Source organism: Haliaeetus albicilla, chromosome 20 (genome assembly GCF_947461875.1).
Source record: "Haliaeetus albicilla chromosome 20, bHalAlb1.1, whole genome shotgun sequence".
In the NCBI taxonomy this organism is placed as follows: domain Eukaryota; kingdom Metazoa; phylum Chordata; class Aves; order Accipitriformes; family Accipitridae; genus Haliaeetus; species Haliaeetus albicilla.
Window position 1 is genome coordinate 14,936,090 of NC_091502.1, and position 22,061 is coordinate 14,958,150.

The 22,061-nt window shown below is 38.1% G+C and overlaps 1 protein-coding gene across 4 annotated transcripts in view; it reads right to left on the bottom strand.

Annotated features, from left to right (window-relative positions):
* The window catches only part of CNTN5 (contactin 5), a 672,838-nt gene that overhangs the window by 650,568 nt on the left and 209 nt on the right, over positions 1-22,061 (bottom strand). For 2 of the 4 annotated variants that reach the window (XM_069808328.1, XM_069808331.1), the window contains exon 1: positions 21,319-21,776. The gene's annotated coding sequence lies outside the window, so the exon portion shown is untranslated. Of the gene's footprint in view, positions 1-21,189; positions 21,777-22,061 lie in introns of those variants that run through there. The other 2 variants (XM_069808329.1, XM_069808330.1) reach the window with 2 other exon arrangements.

Sequence of the window (22,061 nt, forward strand, 5' to 3'; positions counted from 1 at the left end):
GGAATCACATTAGTGGAAGACTTACTGAGGATGATGTCTTAGACATTGAATTAGGGTTTTGGCCAAACATCAGACCCATAGTCATGATTCCGGAACTCAGCTTGTCTAGCTAGATACATTTGACTTCAATAGAAATTGTATATGTGGAACTCATTTCAGCATCTGGTCCTTCTTGTAGTTTAGGTCATCTTCAATTAAATCTATGAACCACTATAAACAGTCTGACATCTTAGGAAGTACAGGCTGTAGCTGTGCATTGACTGTAAAATCCTTTGGGCAAAATGAAAGACTTGAAGAGAGTTATTCTGAAAGTGACCTTACCATGCATGATTTTATTATGCTTCTGAATTATAGATATGGCAGCTCATTCCTGTGTCATTCATGAGCCTGGCATTGTAAGCAAAAATAAAGAGTATGTTTTTACATGTATATGTATATGAAAACACTATGTGCATATATATGAATACACACACACACAATTATTCAAACCTCTACAGAACTTCTTCCTAAATACACCTATTCAAAATCTAAATTAAAATTTTAAGTGCAATGTTGATTTAGTTCTATTTCATGTATGAAGTAAATTGGGAACCAAGAGCTGTTATCTGAAGACTTAAAGGTGGCCTTTTCTTTTCCTTAAATTTTTATTTACATTTAAGTAATGAATCCTTGGGTAGTTATTAATTAAACCTAAAGATAATATTTTTAAAGTTAAAAAAAAAAAAAGGCTTCACTTCAGTTAATAAGACACAAAATCTTTCATTTGCCTTTTGTTTGCTTACGGGGGGGGTATTTTCTCTGCAAGCATCTCAGAACACATGAAATTTCAGTTAGGAAGATCTACAGTGTTGGCGTATTCACTTGAAAACGTAAAATACAAAATCAAATACAATAGGACAGAAAAAAAAAAGCCCTATTTTTTTGAACAGGTCATTTTTCAAATAGTGAATTCAAACCTTTAGAGTCAACACAGAAATCTATGTAATAAAATTTCAAAAGAAATATAGTGCACAACATACTGAAAAAGGTTTACCACCTTTAACAAGAACATTCTCTTCTTTTGTCAAACACTTCTCTGCTGCTTTTGAGAAAACAGATCTGTACACAAAACACTGCACTGGCTCAACAGAGGGACACTTGACATGAATTTATGAATAGAAAGCAGCATTAGTGCCAACATTCACAGTATAGCACATGCTAACATTCAGCATTAATATCTTGAATTAAAGCCTAATGAACTCATTGGGAGTGTTTCCACTGAATTCTGTGAGTTGTGGATCAAGCCCATGGTGTCCATCTTAGTGTGAGTCTCACCAGGCTTTGCAACAGGCATGACATAGAATGGACCACATTCCTCTGAAAATTATTATAGGTCTTGCGGTGCAATATCAAAACTGACATAGTAATTGCCTACACTTTGTTAAATAAATATTTCCCAGATCCTGGCCAGCTTAACTGACTGTTAGCTTTCCTTTAATACCTTCCTGTCTGTACTTTTAGAAATAAAATTTAGACAATGAACACATGCTAGGACACAGTATCCCCTCTCATGCTGTAGGTTAAGTTAAATGCTTTAATAAAGATGTAATAAATGAAGTAAGATTTTCAGAAATTTATTGATTTATGCTGTATCAGCAAATCCTATTTAAAACATAAAGCCGAAAGACATCATCTGCCACTGAAGGAAGACAAAGGGAGCTGCTGGTAGCTTGGTATCTGAATTTGGTTTTTGGAACCTAGCTATACATTCTTAGCAAATACCCTTATATCTTCCAGAATTCTCATTTTCTTTGATAAAGGAATACCAACCAAAATCAATTAAAAAATACATGCCTCCAATTGCTCCAACAATTTATACAATTTACCTTAATGTTACCATATGATTTATAACAAATTGATATTATGACCTTGTTTGCTGTCCTTTCCTCATGACAATAATTGTGCAAAGTATGGTGCCGTGTCCCATGGACTACCTAGAGACTTGGGTGATGGATCTCAATGCTGAAGCTACAGCTCAGAAACCACCTACCTAAAACAAGGGCATATGCAAAGAAGCCTTCTGTCACTCCTCAGGCTTTTTGCCTTTTCCCACAGCTCTCTGACAGCATCTTTATTAAAGAGTATAACCACCTACTTTCCTTTCCTGTCTAAGTTCCTCCTTCCCCCCCTGCCTCAACATTTCACTATGCACATGCAGATTAAAGAAGGCCTTTAACCTTGTTTCAAGGGTAGGGCTGTTATAATTTTCCCTCCTTCTTCCATGAAAGACAATGTCAGTAATTTCTGAGCAAAAGTCCAAGGGGAGCGTTCTCACACTGCTGCAAAGACAGACTAGGGCACCCAAATCAAATAGTATTACTTAGTGAAAAACACCGTGAGCGTACCTCATCTTTAAAGTCATTTATTGCTGTTACTCCTGTTGAGCATCTTTCTCTTCAATCCAAAACTGGAAGTTTTTCATTTACAGTCCAATTCAGTTACTGTGGAATCAGTGCACAGTGAATGTACCCAGCACCTCATAAAAATAGTGTAGCATCCAGCAGGATGTGGTGTTTTATGCCAGTCCAACTTCTGGCAGTGTTTCCATTGACTTATAGGATTTTTTTTTTTAGCATTCAGCAATGGCAGAGAGACTGCTAAAGTAGGGAGTTTGCAAATTAAATGGAAAAACCTAAGGAACACTCATCTTCTCTTGAAACATTCTTGTGTGTGTGGAAATGAAGATTTGCATGCATTTGTATTTGCTAGAAATGACTGGGCAGAGGATAATATCCTTACATGAATTGTAAAGCTTTCAGACACCCACATTTCTGACTGTTTTAGTACAATTGCTTTGTAGATAATGCACTGTTTAACTCTTACTAGAACACCTGCTTCATAATGGTCAATCTTGACATTAGAAAATTAATTAAAATGTATTAAATTCATAATACTCCATCATCCTGTGTAATGCAATGTTTAGTGCTAAAGAGCAGCTATTGAATGACACTTCTCGTGAATGGAGCCAGAATGTCTGGTCATTAGGCAATAGCAGCAATATTTTAGGTAGTAAACAGATGTCAAATGAATTCATCAATACAAATAAAAATCTGCTCAACAGGATCTAAACTCAATCTTTTAGAGCATCAGTAATTTAATTATACTTTCCATACACAAAGAACAAACTTGTATTTTTTACTTGGAATGAAGCTTGGTTTAGACTGCTACAACAACAAAGCAAGGAAGGGAGGAAAACAAACATTCAGGAAAGTCTCCAAATCCAGCACAGTTCCTCCTTCCCTTGTGATGGGCTGCAGAACCTTCCCATAACACATTGGCCATCATCTTCTGGACCAGCAGCACACAGAAAACTATTGCTACAATGACATCCAGTACAAACACACCCAACTGATTTCCCTGTTGATAGTGCTCATAAATGAGAAGACTGGATGGAATGAACTAGAATATATCTATAACAGACAGAACATAATGTAATTAGACTACCCTGTTGCCTTCTCCATGTTGCTTTTTTCACTCCCATCCTTCCTATTTAAATAATGTCTTTCCAGAAATGAAAATAAAATGAAAGCTCATGGGCTTGTTTGAATCTGCATAGTACCATTCCAGCTACTTTGCTTTATCTTTGGCACTCAGTAATAACTAGGGAAAACGGAGCCTTGAATTTGGAAGCCCAATTTTCTACAAAGAATACAGTCCTTAATTACACAGAACAGGATTCAACAGAACTACAACCATGTAGTCTGAAATACCATATACACTTCCCTTGCACTTCTGATGTGAAAAAAAGTCATCTAAGCTTTTTGTCTTCTCACAGTGATTCTCCTAACATTTTCCAATCTGTTTGGGTTTTTGAATGTGGTCATGGCTCTTCTCAACATGCTTTCAGCTGCAGAATCCTACAAAAGGAACAAATTTAACATCTCTGTATAAATTAAATCTTCCTTAAATGCTGGAAAAGATCCACTACTCATGTAATTTTCTCTGCATTATCGTACAGATATCCTTCTTTTTCATACAGTACATATGATTTAATTTTTAGGGGCACACAAAGCCCTGGGGTTCTTTGTTAAACACACTTCCTCTTCAGCCATCTCCCATCACCCAGTTCTTCACTATTTTCTATGACAAATCAAAAGGAATAGTAACAAAAAAACTTGTTGGTAGCAAATGTTGGTTCAGAAAAAAAGGAGTTTTGCAGGAAAAGTTGTAATTTGATTGATTTATATCCTAAAAAAAGTAAAATTGAAAGTTTATTTTTTAAATTTTTCTTTTTTCTTCAAAATTGTATTTAAAAAATTTAATTAAAACCCAAACCAGTCTGTCTTGACTGACTTGAAAACATATGAATTTTTAGTTTTAGATCACTAGTGACTATTCAAAGTGCAGCCTTTTATATAAAAAAGGGTAAGAAAGCTCAAGGGTAAGAATGTAGTTTTGCTATTTCAGATTTGTGGAGAAATGGAGGAAGACTTCCCTTTCACCTCTACTAATTATTTTATTTTCTGTTAGCCTTTTCATATCTACGCAGAGGTGGCACCTTGGGAACAGATAAACCACTGCATCCCAGTGAAGGGGGGGCAAATATTACCTCACCATCTTGGTCAGCTAGATTAAAAAGCTAGTATCCAGGCAGCATGGCGCTCTGGCTATATTTTACTTCTCCCCATGGTCTTTGAGGTGATTTGTACTCTTTGAGGAAAAATATCTACACAGTGATCAGTTTTGCCTTATCCTTTCACAGAACTGAGAGCTTTTCCCTTGATGTCCCAATACTCTCAATGTGACTAGACAGAAACTCACCCAGAGAAAATTATACAGATCTTTTTTTTTCCCCTCTTCTTTCTGGATTCATTTGGTATTCTCTTGCTATCTAATAGGCTGACCTACTTCTTCCCATTTAACACACTTTTAATAGTTTCATCATGTATAGTCAAATAATTCCTGATGTCAAGTCTATCAGTGTTGCTTTTCATCAATGTAAAATTTTCTTTGGCTCTGCTATAATTATACTTCTGCCGCCTTCTTGTCTACAACTCTTCAGACTATTTAAATATCATCTGCATTATCCAGTTTATAATTTATATTTGCTTTAATATTGCTAAGCAAGATAATGTATACTTTATCAGTTTGAACTTCTTAGTGTAGTTAGTGTTTATCGTATAATTCTGAATAAATTGCCCACTGTGTAAGGGAGATAGACTGTCACTAAAAGGGGATGCTTCTAGCTGTAGTTTTCCAGTTATAACTGTGCTACCTACAATCATGCTTTACAACAGAGTGTGAGCAGGTTGGCTAGGGATGAGGTCATCTGCAAGAGGCTAATTTGTTAAGAGGACAGAACTGCGTTTTTTTCACATCTGTCCTTATTAGTTCTAAAGTGAATGGAGCAGGAATTGCAAATAAACTGAATCAAACAGGGTGAGACCATAGAGACTAAAGGTTCAGGATGGAGTGCTTGGATCCACTGCTGGTTGTTTCATTATTTTCTATTTAGGAGATGCGTTCCTGGCAGCAGAACTGAGGACTCCTTCTCAGTGATTCAATTATTAGCAGCAATGAAGTTTCCTCTAGCCTGTGCTCTGTCTCCACCCAGCAGCAAGCATCTCATTCCTCTCTGCACAACCAGGGAGCACTATCCATGCTACACCAACGTACCTGTGCATCTGCATCCTCCTTGACTCCTCACAAAACTGAACCCATGACTCAGACTCGGGCAATGGCTCTAACCACAGAGATAGTCCAATAACGAAATTCATCCTCTTGGATTTTAACAGAATAAGTGTTATACTTTAATTTTAAAAACATAACTCTAAAGAAGTGGTTCAGTGATATACATTGTGAAAGACCGGGTCAAATTCTGGTGCCCTCGCTGGGATATAGTGCTCGTCTCTGTCACTGTTCGCCTTTGGCATGCTCTAGGCATCGGCATGCTGAACATACAGATTTTAATTGGCTTCTTGCTGGTGCCTAACTCTCCTCCTACTCTACACCGTGAGTCTAAGTGCTAGAAAAGGTTTCTAGATCCTGTTCTGGTAGGTGAAAGTGCTGATAGTGATATATGAAACCTTTAATAAACTTATTAATTAGTCTATTCTTCCATAGGTTCCAGTGTAGGTAACATACAGCATGCTAGGAAAAATAATAAAATAAAAAGAGGCCCAGTGTGCTACTTCATCATACTCCTAGCCTGGAATTTCTCTGCAGTAATTAACCTCTGAATTTTCAAATCCATTTTTAATTTTCACCTATACTTTCACTAAAAACAAATACTTAAAAAGTGGCAACCATGCTATGGTCTCCAATTTTTTTATTCCTGTTGATTTCTGAAATGACCGTGATGGGAGGGTGAAGGATGCGTTAACTAAACTAGCAGTCACGTTTTAGTGACTGTGTCAGTGGCCAACATCTGGCACTCTGGTACTGACTGAGGCTTGCATAGCTTTTCGTATTCCCAGAAGCCTTTTGAATATTAAGAGCTGATGTTTTGACACATTCTCTTCCTCCTGCAGCTTGGTTCAGACTTGCTGACATTTGCAAAATGGACAAAGCGCCCACAGTTTTCACATGCTCAACATGCACCGTAATTACTACAGGTATTCTGCAGGGCTCTTGTTGACATGCAGATGTTGGCCCTAACTATTCAGAGACAGTGGCTTATGCACAATGATTAAAAAAACCCCTAGCACACAGCACCAAAACTCATTGCTGCATGCGGGAGGGGTGTACATGGGTGTGAACGTGCGCATATGTGTGTAAATAAATCCCTTCCCGGCCCCTGTAGTGATGTAGTGGCCCTGTAGCTGATGCTGTGAAGCAGGAAATCCAATTATACTTCACTTAGCATGCATAACTAAAAATGTTATTATTGGTCATAAAATTACCCAGCCCTTTAAAAAATCAAATCTATGAACTATGTGACTGTATTCCTCAGGCTGACTTCACACTGTGTGAGGAAGTGCTCCCTTTAATTTGTTTTAACTTTGCCTGCATCATGCAGGCCTCATTTTGGTGTGATAGAAGGTTGAGGCAAGGCAGCTAATTTTGATTATAAAGTGTCTGGGAATTTGAGCTCAGGCAAACTTCTACCACTCCTGTGACTGTACAGAGCTTTCACATACACTATATGGCATTTCCCAAGTCAAAGTGCCTCAACAACAACAACAATATCTGTTTTCCAAATGTGTCCTAAAATGAAATGTCACCACTTTGATGAACAGCTTCTGTAGCAAAACAGCGTGTGTGTGACCAAATGGCAACAGACCACTGTTTACACAAAAAACGAGCATAATAAAATAAAATGATGCTGAACAGCAAAATTCCATGTTATTAAAAAAAAAAAAAATCCCCATTAGAGCCAATAGCAAACCACATTATCTTTTAAAACCTTGACCATATACAGATTCATCATCTTGACAAATGGGGTAGATGAGAGTTAACAAAGATGATCACTATTTACCGTGCCGTGAATTTCTCTCATAAAACTTCAGTTCAAAGGGGAAAACTGACTCACAGCCCCACAGTGGACAGGCTGCAAACCACAGAGGTTTCAATGGCAAGGCATGTGGATTCAGCCCAAAGCTCTTGGCTATCTTTTTTCTGTGGCTGGAGGGATATTTTCTGTCCACTAAAATCAGTTCTTTCCCCCCAAATTCAGCACCTTGGAAATATAAGCCCTGACATGACTTACTTCAGTTTTCCCAGAAATATCCCCTGAACATTAATATCCATAAATGTATTTCAGGACGCAAGACCTTGAGGATGCCTGCACAAACTAGTTTATTTGTATTTGAAGAGTGGAAAAAAAATGTTATATTGTGAATTTCACCATGCTGCTAGTAAACTAGACAAGCTTAATGGTGCAGTAAAAAACATATTCATCAAAAGTTCAAGTCAGATTTTTATACACTGATAGTAGAGGTTACAAATAACACAAACAAAATCCCACCTGAGATTGAGTCCTTGCAAACCAACTGCTCCCTGGCTGGTCAGCCTCCCTTACCGAGTACAGTAAGACATATCTCAGAAATCACAGGCGACAGTCACAGTTCAAAGTCTTTCGAATTTTACTCACAATTCTGAAAAAAACATCAGCTCTCCCTGTACACTCATACATGCATACATTTGAAATTACTGTTTGAGGTACAAATGCATTTGGCTTGGCCATCTTGGGTACTTAAAGATCATTTCTCCCCTGCTTGGTCCACACCTCATGTAGTAGAGGCCCTGCAAATTGCCCAAAAGCTGCAAATCGCTGTTCCAAAAGATGGGCACCTTATCTATTACAAAAAGCTGTTACCTTTTTTGCTTAGCCATGAACATTAAATATCATAGAAGAAATCTGCTTATTCTGAAAGCTCGTGGATTTTATTACCTTGGCAACAAAGTGATCTGTTCAAACTGCTTTCTGCTGCAAGTTTTAGAGGTTTCTGTGTCTCAGAGAAAGCCATGAAGGGAGGATGAATAGGTAACTGACCCCTTCCCTTATGCTTGCATCAGTTTCTACAGACGGACATACCGTGAAAATGAGGTCCCTGACTGGTCAGAACCAGTGGTAGTTAGTAGATGAACAGGATTAAAAATAGATTTTTCAGTTTTGTGACAATCACTAATAAAATCCCAGTTGGGAATGGAATTTTATTTTCAATGTATCAAGAGAGTATTCTGATTCTGGAGGAGCAAAACAATGGGAAAGAAACAAAATATTTGAACAAAGTAAAATGTTAATTTTTTCACATCCATCTTTGGATTTTCATTAACAAATAAGCATCCAAATGCTGTCATCAATGCTTGTTGTAAATAAAAAAAATAAATCAAATCACTTCATATGGAAGCTCCTGTAAGTCTCCATTTTTCTCAGATGATTGCAGTGTTTTGTTGATTGTTTCCGAAGGAGAGAACAAAATAGTGACAGTGACACATACATCTAATGTTTCAGTGCTGTTGTATTGGTGTGTGTCACTGACAGGTGAAAAGCCTCCCACCCCAGCACGAGGATGAGACGGAGCCAGTTTCGCACACACCAGAGCCCCTATTTGTGCCCAGACAAAGCCTCCCGTCACTCAAGAACACACTTCCAGGAAACTTCTCCTACTCAAATGGCAAGGGACTTGCAGCATGGTCTTTGAAGTGTTGAAGGCAGCAGGGTCTACTGAAAAATCTGACCGAAGCTTGATCTTTCTCTGGAAAACAACCATACACAAATGGCACAGTGGGGATCCATATTAATCATTGCGTAGTGGCTTTTGTACCAAACACAACAGGTTAGCAAATATTTTTGTGGGTTTTCTGTCCACCCTGCAAATTTGGTATGAAATAAGAAAATCGGGCAAGGTTCTCTCCTAAGTATGATCATGATTAATAAAGGAGTTGGAGTGGAAAACTGCCCTGAGTTACAGCTCAAGAACTTCATTGTGGGCTGCAGTAATAAAGCTAATTAATCGAAGTGGGCACAGTGAGAGAACTTCGTGGACATTTTTTTGAGTGGTGCGCCAGGCAGAAAATAACATTATTCGCCAGCATCACACTGCACTGGTTGCATCTTCATCTAGTCTCCAGAAAAAAAATATAAATGGGAATGTGATTTTCTGAATATTTCATGCTCTTGAAAGTGAACTAAAATTGACTGAATCAAACAGTTTGTTTAAAAATAGTTTACAATGTATTTATCAGATATTCAATATTTTTGCCATTTTGAAAATAAGGAAGAAAAAACCTGAGAGAAAAAGAAGTATTAAGGTTTACAAGACATAAACCACAAAAGTGAAGAGATTTTTTAAGCTTAAGGAGTATGGCTTTTGAATGTTTTGGATAGAAATACAAAATGGTTATAATATCAAAAGTACTATTCCACGCCATGAAGTAAAGATTAGGTGTAATTAGCATTCCCTTCTCAAAGGTACTTGTCTAGGACTTCACCTAAGATTAACTAAATTGCAGTCGAGATTGTTTAAGTGTATATTCAGTTTAAGATTGTGTATGAAGTTGTTCAGAACATGCATATATGGTTCCTGAAGTCAAAATTGCAATCACTGCTGGTTTTCAGCATGCTCAACACATAAGCTTTGTCTGCTCTGTGGGCAGGGTCTGGGTTTTCTCTTCCCCAGACCATCAATATTTATGAGAAAAAGCCAGTAAATTTAGAGGGGTATCTTTTAGCTTTTCTTGCCCTGAATATACAAAGGAATGAGAATAAGCCACCACCTGAGATTTAAATGGGTATGAGACACTTGTCCCCTATAGGACCTCACATGGAGATCAGTTAGTCACTGAGCTGCATTAAACTGCTTTCTATCAGCTCCCCCTCCTGTCTGGTTTGTTTTACCATTTCTTTTCCGACAGCTTCTACATTTTCATACCCTCCTTTTTAACATTCGCTTTAGGTCTTCTTCCACCTCCTGCAGCCCTTGCTGGTTGGAAGCAGTTACGGGAACGTACCTTTGCTGACAACTCAGCTTTCCTCCCCAGATTGTAGCTGTAACCTGGCACCCTGCAAGAATTGACTCATCACTCAGATCAAAACATTAAATATTTAAAGTGGCACCACACCATTCATAAAGTGAAATGTAAAGTGTTTGTTTACTCTCTGCTAATTATTTTAGTCCAAGCAGGCAGATTCAACTGTCTACATTATTAATTAAACCTCTAAAAATGAGCTACCAGCTTCTCAGCTGGTAACAGTGCTAAAGAATAAGCCGTAACTCTCATCAGCCATATTATAACATTAAAATCTTTTTCCTCCAAACTGTGCCAATACAAAGCTAAACAAATCATATCAGTCCATATTTCCAACTGGTTTGGATAGAAGCTTACTAGTCATGAAATCTCAGATGTTAACCATCTTTAGGAGGTATAACTAGTGTTACTAATTTACAGTTGTTTGAGGCCATCTGTGGACTCAAGTGGCAAAGACTCATGGTCTCTATAATAGCATGCTTTAAAACAGGTTAGTTTGAAGGTTATCTTAAAGGAAAATGAAAGGTTTCCCTATGGGCCATCCAATAGCAACATATAATAATCCACATACAAATTCTGCCAGTGATCTATTTCTTTACAACTATATATATTTGCTATAGGAACAGAATATAAATACTCATCACTGGGCTTTGTGATCAGGATCACTGTACAGTGATTGAAACCACAAAAATTCACATTCATGCTGAAAAGAACTATGTGAAAACCCCCAAGAGTTATATGTTTTCATATAAAGTTTGATCGTTTCATTGCACAACCTGAAACAATGCAAGATTCCTGAGTGGGGATTTTCAGTGATGACCTGAAACTCTGTTCCATTCTGTCAAGAGTTTCACACAGTGGTCGAGTGCTGATTTGCAGTTTAGGACCAGAAACACTCAAAATTCTCATTTTTCTTAGACACAGGGGGACAGATCCAAAGGGAATGGAAGAGACTAGTTATAGCATGCAAAGAGGTGGGGTAGATGTAAGCACACATGTCTGTGAACTGCAACTTTTAAGTGTTGCAGAATATAAAGCCTACCACTCTACTGTGTGTCTCCACAGGACTCTGGAGCCTAATTATAGAGCTCTATGAAAAAGTTCTGCTTGTCAGCAGAACCGGCAGGGGAAAAAAATAATACACATTTTTGCACATTCACAGAAGAATAAAATATTTAGGCAGAAAATCATCATTGCTGCAGATGGACACTTACAGAACAAAAATGGGTAATTTTTGTGCAGCTCTGCTTGTTGCTAGCATAGCCAGAATACATTTGGTAGCAGATTTAAAATCCAGCCTGGAATTCCTCAGTCACTGTCACTGGCAAAATATGCTTCAGAGGGTAGTAGGGGTTGAGGGTTGCAGGTAAATTCAAGGTGGGGGAGCCATCCTAAAACAAGCAGGCAGGACTCCACCGAATTTAGTGTTGCTACACTTGCTTATGCCAGCAAGGAATTTGGCTCTGGACCGTTTTGAGTCCTTCTGAGTAAGTGTTAGCCACAAAAGCCTGATCATGATTAAAAAAAGGCAAAGCGTGAGGATATGTCCGTATTGGGGCAATGAGGAAAGAGAACTAGAAGCAGCATAAGAGGTACGCACAAACTGTTAAAGAAAACAGCAGTCAGCAGTTGCTAGTGGCCAATGGACTTCAACTGCCTGCTTTCAGTATATTTAAGGACATAGTCTTTAAATGCATGCTTTGGGCGAGAAGAAATACAGCTACAATAGAGCTACCCTATACCCAGAACATGTCATAAGGATCACTAAGGTATTTTTAGGAGAAATTTACCTTGACAGGCTGGTAGGCACAATACCTCTGATTCTCAATGGTGTTCAGGTCACAGCCTCTACCCTGTATATCAGAAAACCTCAACAACAGAGATCAGTGTTCTCCGCGTGTGTTGTGTGACCCTCCATATCCCCAACAGAGGGACTGTCCGTTTGCAGGTGCAGGTCTGTGACACAGAAGAGGAGTAATTTATGTGGACTTTCCCCTTCTTCACCCACTTAGTAGTGAGCAGAGAAAGGGGGATTCATCACTGCATGGTCCCCACCGTTTCTCTACTACCCAACCTGTGCTTACAGCCTCTCAGTGGAAAGCATGGCTCTTAAGCTGTAGCGTCCTGTGCTTTCAGCTTTGGATAAGTGTTTTTCTCTTAAGCTTGTTAAATGCAGTGTGAATTTTATGTGAAAGTGCTTTTTTCTTATTTCTTTTTTCTTTCTTTCCCCTCAGCATCGTCTAATTTGGCAGTCCTTGGAGTGCTAGAGAGTCTCTTTAATGTATCTCAAGCCACAAGGACTCTGACTTTACTGCATTAATAAAACACATTTATTTGCTGCCTTTATACATGGGAATGGGAGTGGTGAAGGGTTGTGTTCTCCATACTTCCCTCATCTCCTTCTCCTTTGTCTGACATCGGCAATAAAATCTAAATTACAGAAAAGGCAAATCAAGCATACAAATTAAGAAAACTAATTTCGTGCCAGCCAACATGTGGGAAAATCTCAGGTGATGAGGAAATCAAAGGAAAATGGCAATAAAATAGACTGCACTAGAAAAATAAAAATTATAACTAAAGTCACAAAATCCAATCATATTTTTCATACACTAGTAACTAATAAATTCAAAATAACAATTAGTAGAAAGCAATAAAAATCTCCTGTGACAGGACCTTCTGTCTGTAGTCTGCCAAAGTTTCTATTGACTGATCTGTTGGACTCCTTTCTTAAATAAGGAAAAGGGATTTCTTCCTGTGTCTCTGAGGTGTCTTAAAATCTGACGTATGCTATAAAGAAGTAAAATAATTCTATGTCCAGTGTGCTTGATCGTAGAAGTTAGTTTTGTTTAGTTTAATCTTTATTTTCAAGTTAATGGATGGAATTTTTCTCAGCCATTTCAAAGAATAAGATTAGGCCCAATAAAAAGTAAACCTTTGTATTTGCTTTGCTCTGTTACCTCATTACAACACTATAATAAAACCAGAAACAATAACAAGAAGTCCAAAATCACTGCCTTGCATATAGCTGTTTACAGTCTGTTTCTTCCACTGACAAAATATTCCAGATCTTATTATACCACCTACAGGTAGTTTTTAGAGAAATACTTAGGATCCCCTAAGCTCCTTAGTTACACTCCTGTAGGTTGCAAAAAGAAAGCATGTCCCTTACGGTTTTTGGACAGGTTTCTGATAACCTACGTTCTTTTGACTTTAAACCAGTCCCCACAAAACAGCCTGCTATCTTTTCTGAAATCATAGATAACACATGTAACTAGCATGCAGTTGTTGAAACAGACAATATTTTTAGTAAATATTAAGAGTTCAACTGACCATACTTTCTTATATGCCAGCTTTTATTTGATGCAGAATGTCACATATGAAGACATGTAATCATTTTCTGTTAAACCAAAATAACCCAAAACTATGATAGGTTCCTTTTTCTCTCATACTTTATTCTCATTTACAGATCCTATAATCCGATATAATCATGCACACATTGTTTATAAGTTCAACATATTTTTGTATGCTTTGAAAGAAATCCTTAGCAAATTCCTTTACATTCTTTTACAACAAAAATTGTGCTGTTTCAAAATAACTATTTTGCAAAGATTAACAGAGAAGGAATCTTGATAGTAACTGATGGATATTTAATAAACACTTACAGAGATAACAGGAATTTTGAACAAATAACTTCTGGTGGTAAATGACCTTTTAAGGGTATAAACTTTAGTACTCCTGTACGCTTAATGTTTCTCAACTTGCTCAACCTTTATTTATTTTCTAGAAAAGCGCTTTGCTTTTTGCAGGGCTTGATCAATCAGTCTAACTGTCTTGCTTCTACATTGCAGAAAATATGCAAGAATTTAATCGAAATTCAACTGAATTATGCTACTTTGATGCTGCATATTTTCTTCTCTTGTTGATTAATATGCCTCTTGTGCAAACATCCTCCTCCTACCTGATGCCTTCAGTAATGTCTCAATTCGTTGCTGATGACATTCAAATTTCCTCCAGAGATGCCTTGTGAAGTCACAAACAGAGGATTATGCCCATCAGTGAATGACTCAGGCACAAAGTGATTGATAAGGCAAATAAATACTTAGATGTTAGCAATCAGTCAGTTGTGATATGCAAGGGGGAAAACATGACTGCAGACATTTCAGCTATATATCATGTTTTCTAAATTATCTCTTTGTGTGCTGATGGTCCTCTTAATAAATTATCCTCCCTTGTTAACTGATCTGTTCTATGTTTTCAATTATGCGTCTTCTCAAAACCATGTAACAGTCAGTCTTTCTCAGCCTTAAGCTATTTCAATGTCCAACCTGCATCCCCAAAGTCCAGATAGAGGAAATACTACACAACCAGGTTTGAGTTGGGAAGCTGTGCACACACACATCAAAGTGATGTTATGACATCAGAGAAGTCATGGCTTTATTCCCAGATTCCCTGAGCTGAGTTTTATGTAAGCAATAATACATGACACTGCATATGTTACAGTGGAGTGAGAACATTTTGAAAATCTTGCATAGCATGAGACTGAGAAATCAAGAGCTTGTATCACCTCAATGTGCAGAAGTCAAAAACCAAACAAAGAATAAGGCCACGGCACAGGAATGAGTAGATTATTTGGTTTCTTTAACTCATGATTTTTGGATTGACAAAAACAAATAGAAAGTTTTAATAATTAGAACTTATCTTCTAATGGAATCTCATGTGAAAGTCCATACACTTGTTTTTAATAAGATTTGATCTGCATGAGATTTTGGAAAGCTGAAAAATGAATTAATTTAGAAAAGAGGTCTAAAAACTCCTTCTAAAAATTTCAGAAGAAATTGTGGACTGCTGGTACTGTCTTTAGACAAATTTGCAAGACATTTTATAGCACGTATGTGTGATCATCACATGTCATAGTGTTGCAGACCATATCTTGTTGTGGTTTTTTTTTCTGTTGTGGGAGGTGATCTTTAAGAAGTCTGTACATGATCCTGGTAGCATGGCTGTGAAACACAGATGTCTACCCTTAGATGTAAGCTTTTCAAAGGTCACAAATCACAGCAAAAAGGGAAGAGCTCTTGAGTTAAGTTCTTTGATTCAGGGACCATTTTGTGTTTACAGCTCCTAGTACAATGCAGTCTTGATTTATGATTATAGTGCCTAGTTGCTACGATGATGATACTAACGATAAGGTTTATAATGGAGTCAAAGGACCTTGCTAATAAAACAACAAATCTTTTATGACAATCAGAGTTCTAATCTAAATACTATTTAGTATGGACTTGCAATGTGAATTAGACAGTTGGGGCAACTGCACTTTAAAGTGGCATCTGCATTTTTGTAAATAAATGTAGATAGGTGTACCTACAAGTTATGCCACAATAGAAAAATCAACGATTTATATATGCAGTTAGTGAACTGTACATCAAAGTAACTTAAATAGTAGGTACAGAACTATATATCTTCTTTTTTTCACTTTTGAAAATGTGTATGTGTAACCTTAGATACAAAGTTCAATATTATTAATTTGGTCCAGAAAGTGGGCTGTATAAGTACAATACTCCAGGCAGTGAATGCTTGTGGAAAAGACATTAGTAATTAAAGAAAAAACAAACTGAATGGAATTTTAATTTGTCTCTATGTCCAGAACTTCAAGTGTTTGTTTGGAATACAGCCATGTTTTTGTGTGCAGGCATACTGAAATTCCTATACAGGAACAAGACAGCTCATGAAATTGTCAGTATTTTCTATTCCATCCATTTAACAATCTGTCCATCTTGTCCCCCGTCCAAGCCATCACAAGAATAAATGTAAAGATAAATGAATAATCCTGTTTACATCACAGTAATACGAACATGACAAAGCTGAATTACTCTACCAGACCAACAGTGCTGAATGTCACAAAGGTCTTACAGCATGTCCAGAATAATTTTTTTGAGTGACTATAATACTTAACTTTTGGAAAATGTTCTCTGTGAGAACCATCTCAGAAGAAGAGGTAAAATATATACTGTGACTTTGTTGACTCATTTTCATGCGGTTTTGTTCATTACACTCCAGGTCTAGGTGGAGACCTGCAAATAACTGAGAGTAGATAGCATATGAAAGTCTGTGGAGTAAGCTAATGGGGATAACTGGTCATCTTTCAGAAAAAAATAGTGCATGTGTACTTAAACAGGTAATAATTAATCACCTTTTCCAAAAGTAAATCTCTGTTAAGCTCCTTGCCAATTACTACTTAGTTTTGAGAGCACATTTTGGGGGAGATTATTGCAACAAACACATTCTGGATATGTCTTTTTATGTCTAAGCAAGAATTACAACCTGTCAAGTTCAGTGCATGAATGTCTTCTCAGAATAATATTGAGGAGGTTATGCTGTTAGATTAGCTTCTTCTGATACTATGACCACAAAGTCTTCTTCTTTTACCTGTCCATCTGTGTAGCTACTACTCTTGGTTGAATGCATTGCTGTAGCAGGTTGGTTACAACCTATAGCAGGAATGTTACAGCCACAGGGCAATGTCCCTCACATACTTAATGAAGACTATAAAACCAATAAAAATAAAATGGGCTTCATGAATTCTTGCAAGGTGATGCTACTTGGTAAGGGAAGACACCCAAAAGACTGAGCTGATACTATGCCTGCATTAATTACAAAGCTGTACATTTAGTTTTGATCAAAATGTTTTGCAGGCTAGGAGTCCCACTGGATACATAGTAAATCTTAAACTTCTGGCTACTAAAACCTGAGCATTTCTCACTCAGAAAGAGGCTGAAGCCACACTCCCTGTACGTTGAATGGAAAGTTGTCATCCTTTACCCCTCTCGGTAACTGCGATGAACTAACTTCAATGTTTGTCTGCTTTTAGTTCCAGCAGCAGAAGGTTCTCCAAAGATATCCTCATGTTTTAACACCATTTACAATAAAACCTTTAAGAGCATACTGAAAAAGGAAACTCCCCGAAGGGTTTCTGATAGACAGAAAGAGTTGATGCATTTTCTATTTCTAGGTATGGAAATGGAGAAGAGTTATCAATTTTTCCCAAGACTGACACGTAAGTTTGGTACTGAAGGAGATGTAAAGGAGCGAACTATGGTGTTGGTAACTACTACATGACAGCGTGAATGACTTTATCATTCCAACATAACCTCATGGCTCTGTAAGCTTAGGAGCTAGTCTGAGTGGATGACTACACAGAATAAGTATTGGTATGTGTGATCAAGAACATCTGCTGTAGCAAGGATGGTAATTCTTATGTTTTATTATATTCACAGCATACAGGATCTGACATCATAATGCCTTGTTATACATCCACTTGCAACACCTAAAACTTGATTTGTGGCCTTTATGAAGTACAGTGAGAAATCATCCTGAACTCCCTTTTAGAAAGCAGCATATAAACAAAGATCACATTTTCTTATGATTCATACATTTTTGGATATTTTCATAAATCAGCCAAGAAATTAATTATAAAAACAAAGACATTACATTTCCTTCCACTAACCAGAAAATGTTATTGTTACTTCCACTCCAGCTTGCAAAGACACAGAATCATTACTCTCACATATAGTATATGTGTGTGTATAAACACAGATATACATACATATAGTACACACATTTTGAAGCTTTGAAATGTTAAATTTAAGTAAAATCAGAATATTTATCTTACCAAGTATTAACAGTTTTGTAATTTTTTAAAAGGCACTGGCCTGTAATATAGCATTATTGATCAGAATTGCCCAGAAGATAAAACTCTGTAGGGATTCCATCACTTCCAGACATAGTATTTTTCCCTTGTAAAGTGCTAAGAAGTTGATAATACAGGGTGTAACAGACCCTGAAAAAAAGCATCAGAGAAGCTATGCACAGAAGGAAGAAACTAAATTCTGTGAAACACCTACCAACAAAATATTAGCAAGCAAATGTCTGTTTGACATTGATTCTCAGGAATTAAGAATGCAGTATAAACTGTGGTGGATTTCAGTTTAGTATTTTAGAGTACAAGAAATTGTCCAAATGATTGAGGTGGTTCTGAAACTGAGGGAAAGTGCAACACAGAAGCGGTTAGCAGGAGCATATGGAGGAAGCAGACCAACAGTGGCAAATTATGCAGTGAATTCAGAGGAACTAAGATCTGTGTTGCAGGCTACATGCAGAAAGACAAAATCATTCAGAAGAACCATTGTTTCAGTGCCACTGAACCAATCACCTCAGATGGCTCAATGCCAGCCACTTGGCGTGTATATTCTTAATATAGAGTTTCCGATGCCTTTAGTAAAGACTTGTATTAATTACTTAAAGTAAATATTCCTATCATTAACCTAATCAGAAAACTTTCAGTGTGCTGAATCTGTTCAGTGGAACAGATTTTTCTGTACTGCTAGCAAATCAGATTTATTTTCTTTGAACATGCCAGCTTTATAACAAGCAAGAAAGAAAACTGGATCTCAGAATGTCACTTAAAGCATCATACTTTTAACCTCCTCCTTTCATCCAGAGCTCTTTACCTTTACTGACACCCTCTGGTCCCTATCTCTAAGTCAGGTTTGAATTCATTCCAGCACTCCTTCCAAAATTTACTTTCCAAATCGATATTTTGTGGAGCACAGAACTGGACATTTTCTGAAACCCCCATAAATCATATCACTGATTCCCCAATAGTTTACCATGTCAGCAACTTATGCAGGGGACTCAAGCAAATTTGCCAGTCATGACCTTCCTGTATAGAATCTGTGCTGACAGTCCTCTAAGTTATGCATTTCTTAAAGTTGCACTTTATTATTTCCTAACAGCAGAGGTTTTTAATCATACCTTTTATCTTAGCTGCTAGGATATTTTTCCTCAAGATCTGTTGTCAAAGCTGTTTTCTTCCACATTCTCTGCTACAGTTCAGCCAGTCAGATTTTTTGTATTTTCTGTTTTCATTCTTAGCACATCTGCCCCTGTTATAAAATGAAATTAAGATCCCTTCCCCTGACATTTTAACCTAAAATTCAACATATGACCTTCAGCTTCATATTGACCAACAAAACTAAAGTCTACACTCTTAGTCACCAGACCTTCCGTAGCTCTCTTCACACTTTTATGTCACACTCTGCTAGTTCTGACTTTTTGCATGGGCGTTTGCTGTGTAAGTGTATGAAACAGAAGAACTGCATGCTGAATAGTCCACTTTTAAAACTATTTAGCTGTTACCACCTTCAAGAATGCTTAACACTTCATCCTCCTTCCTCTATATATTTGTTGTCTTCAAGACTTTGTCTTCTCAACCACATCTCAATCATTCACATGGTTAAAAGCATATTGCCACAGAGGGCCACTGTACCCGAAATATCCCTCAGTTACTATAGTTCACATCTCAGTTTTCTGTCTTTCTTTTAGCATACCTCACACTAGTAAACAAGCGTCTTCCCTCCCAGCAAGAAAGATATTGAAGGGGTTTTAGGTTTTGGGGTTTGTTGTTTGTTTTTTTTTTTAACTTCAAACTTTGCAGATAAATGCTATAGTAATTAAAGGCAATTTATGAAAATGTATTTTTACAAATTCTAATAGGTATTTTGATAGCACTTTAAAGTAATGGCCCAATTATTGCTAATTCTTTTGATATCCACTGTAATAATATTAATCATGATGAACTGATCTTGCATTAATATTGATTGCCATAAAGTACTTCTGAAGGAGTTCTACTATACTCAGCAAGAATTAATTGCACTTTTATTAATTGGAAAATGTCATCCAAATTTTAATTATCAGGAATCTCCCTTAGCTTTTGGCTAACAGTGAGCATGTAATTTATTTGTAGTTTCAAACTTCAGTTTCTCATCCAAAGCTCACTGAAGACTAGGGGAATGCTGCAACTCCTCAGAAAAATTTGGCATCAGGTCCTTCATTAAAAAACATGACTGAAAATGTGTCATTCAAGGAAAGTATTACTTTATAAATTAAAAAAATGAACAAACTTTGCAAAAACTTTATGTTAAATTTCTGAAATATTGCAACACATAGAAAACTTTAGTCCTAAGTAGTCACATTACACTATCTTGTGTGACTTCTGTTTTATTAAGTTTCTGTGCTCAACAGGAATGAAACTAAACATCTGAAGAAGTACAGGTACAGTAATGGATGCCGATTTTTCTTCCGAGATAAAAATCTTAAAAACACAGTTTCGTGCTCTGTGTTACAGAAATAACTCTCAGTTCATCTTCTAGCCAGCTCATAGACATTCCACACAGTCTTATCCAGTCTTCACATCAGAGAGGAAAAATCAGTGCATCTTTATGTAATTCCATCTCCTCTGCCTGTCAGCAAAGGAGAACAGTCCAGGCACCGTACTTTTTTAATTCAGGAGATAATTGTTTATCCCAAAGCCGAGTACCATACTGAACTTCATAACACAACTTTTAGTGCATCACTACAAACTCAATACGCTAGGGTATTTTCTGTTTCACCCTCGAGCATTAGCACGGTAGCAAATCCAAACATAAAAAAATTAGCACATTAAAATAGGCATTCTTTCTCTGGAGTATGTATTTGTTCTAAAAGCCTCACATCTCTCTTCACAACTCATTCACTGCGGTAGTTTGCTAGCTAGTTATATGACGGGAAGCATATAGTAGATCACAGTAATTTCTGCTTCAACTTTTCTGCTCAATTATGACAACAATTTCAACGTAAGATTCCAAACAAAAAGCAAACCACATAAACCTGCAGTAGGAGCCCAAAAATGGGATCTCTCACCATTGCTGGCTTCACAGCAGACTGCTCACAAAGATGCCGCGATGGATATTACAAGAAATAATCTGCACACACTCCAAAGTCTGACCGGGGAAATCAGTGCCTGGCTGGGGGAACAGCAAAGACACTTACCGCTGCTGTGGCACCGTCTCTCTCTCGCCCTGACTCTCAGTCTCTCTCTCCCATCCTCCTGACAGCCTCAAATATAGCAGTCCCTTACGGTGCTGAGCCTGTGGGGAGCAGAGGATCGCAGAGTTGGGGGTTTTTTCCCTCTTTTTTTTTTTTTTTTCTTTCTCTTTTTTTTTTTTTAAACCATCCAGAGGTAGTTCTCCAGACCCGACCGCCTCTCCTCCTCGCCTCTCTCACGGATGAAGAGCCCCAGGTGAAGGCATCCGCGCCGGCAGCTCCCGCGAGCCCCTCCCGGCCCCGCCGTGCCCCCTCCCCGGCGGGGGGACCGAGGCACCTCCCCCGGCTGCTCCCGGGGGGGCGGCGGAGGCTCTGCCCGCCCCCGCCTGGACGCGCGTGTACGTCGAGGCGATGGGGGTGCGTGTTTATGTGGGTGCCACCTCACGCCGCCGCCCGCGGCTCGCCCCTACCCCTAAGTGCACGAGGGCCACCCCCCCCGCGTCCTTTCCTCCTCCTCCTCCTCCTCCTCCTCCGCCTGCTCCTCGCCGCCTTCCTCCCGGATTTGCTCCTCTTCTCCACTCCCCTGCTCCGGAGCGTGAAGGCGAGGGGCGAGTTGGCGAGCGCTCTCCCCTCACCTGCTCCTCCTCTCCAACCCAAGCCACCGGCTTTTCCCAGAAACCGCTTTCTGCCCCCATCCTCCCCTTCCCCACCCTCCCTCCAGGTAGATTCCACCCCCCCCACCCCCCCAG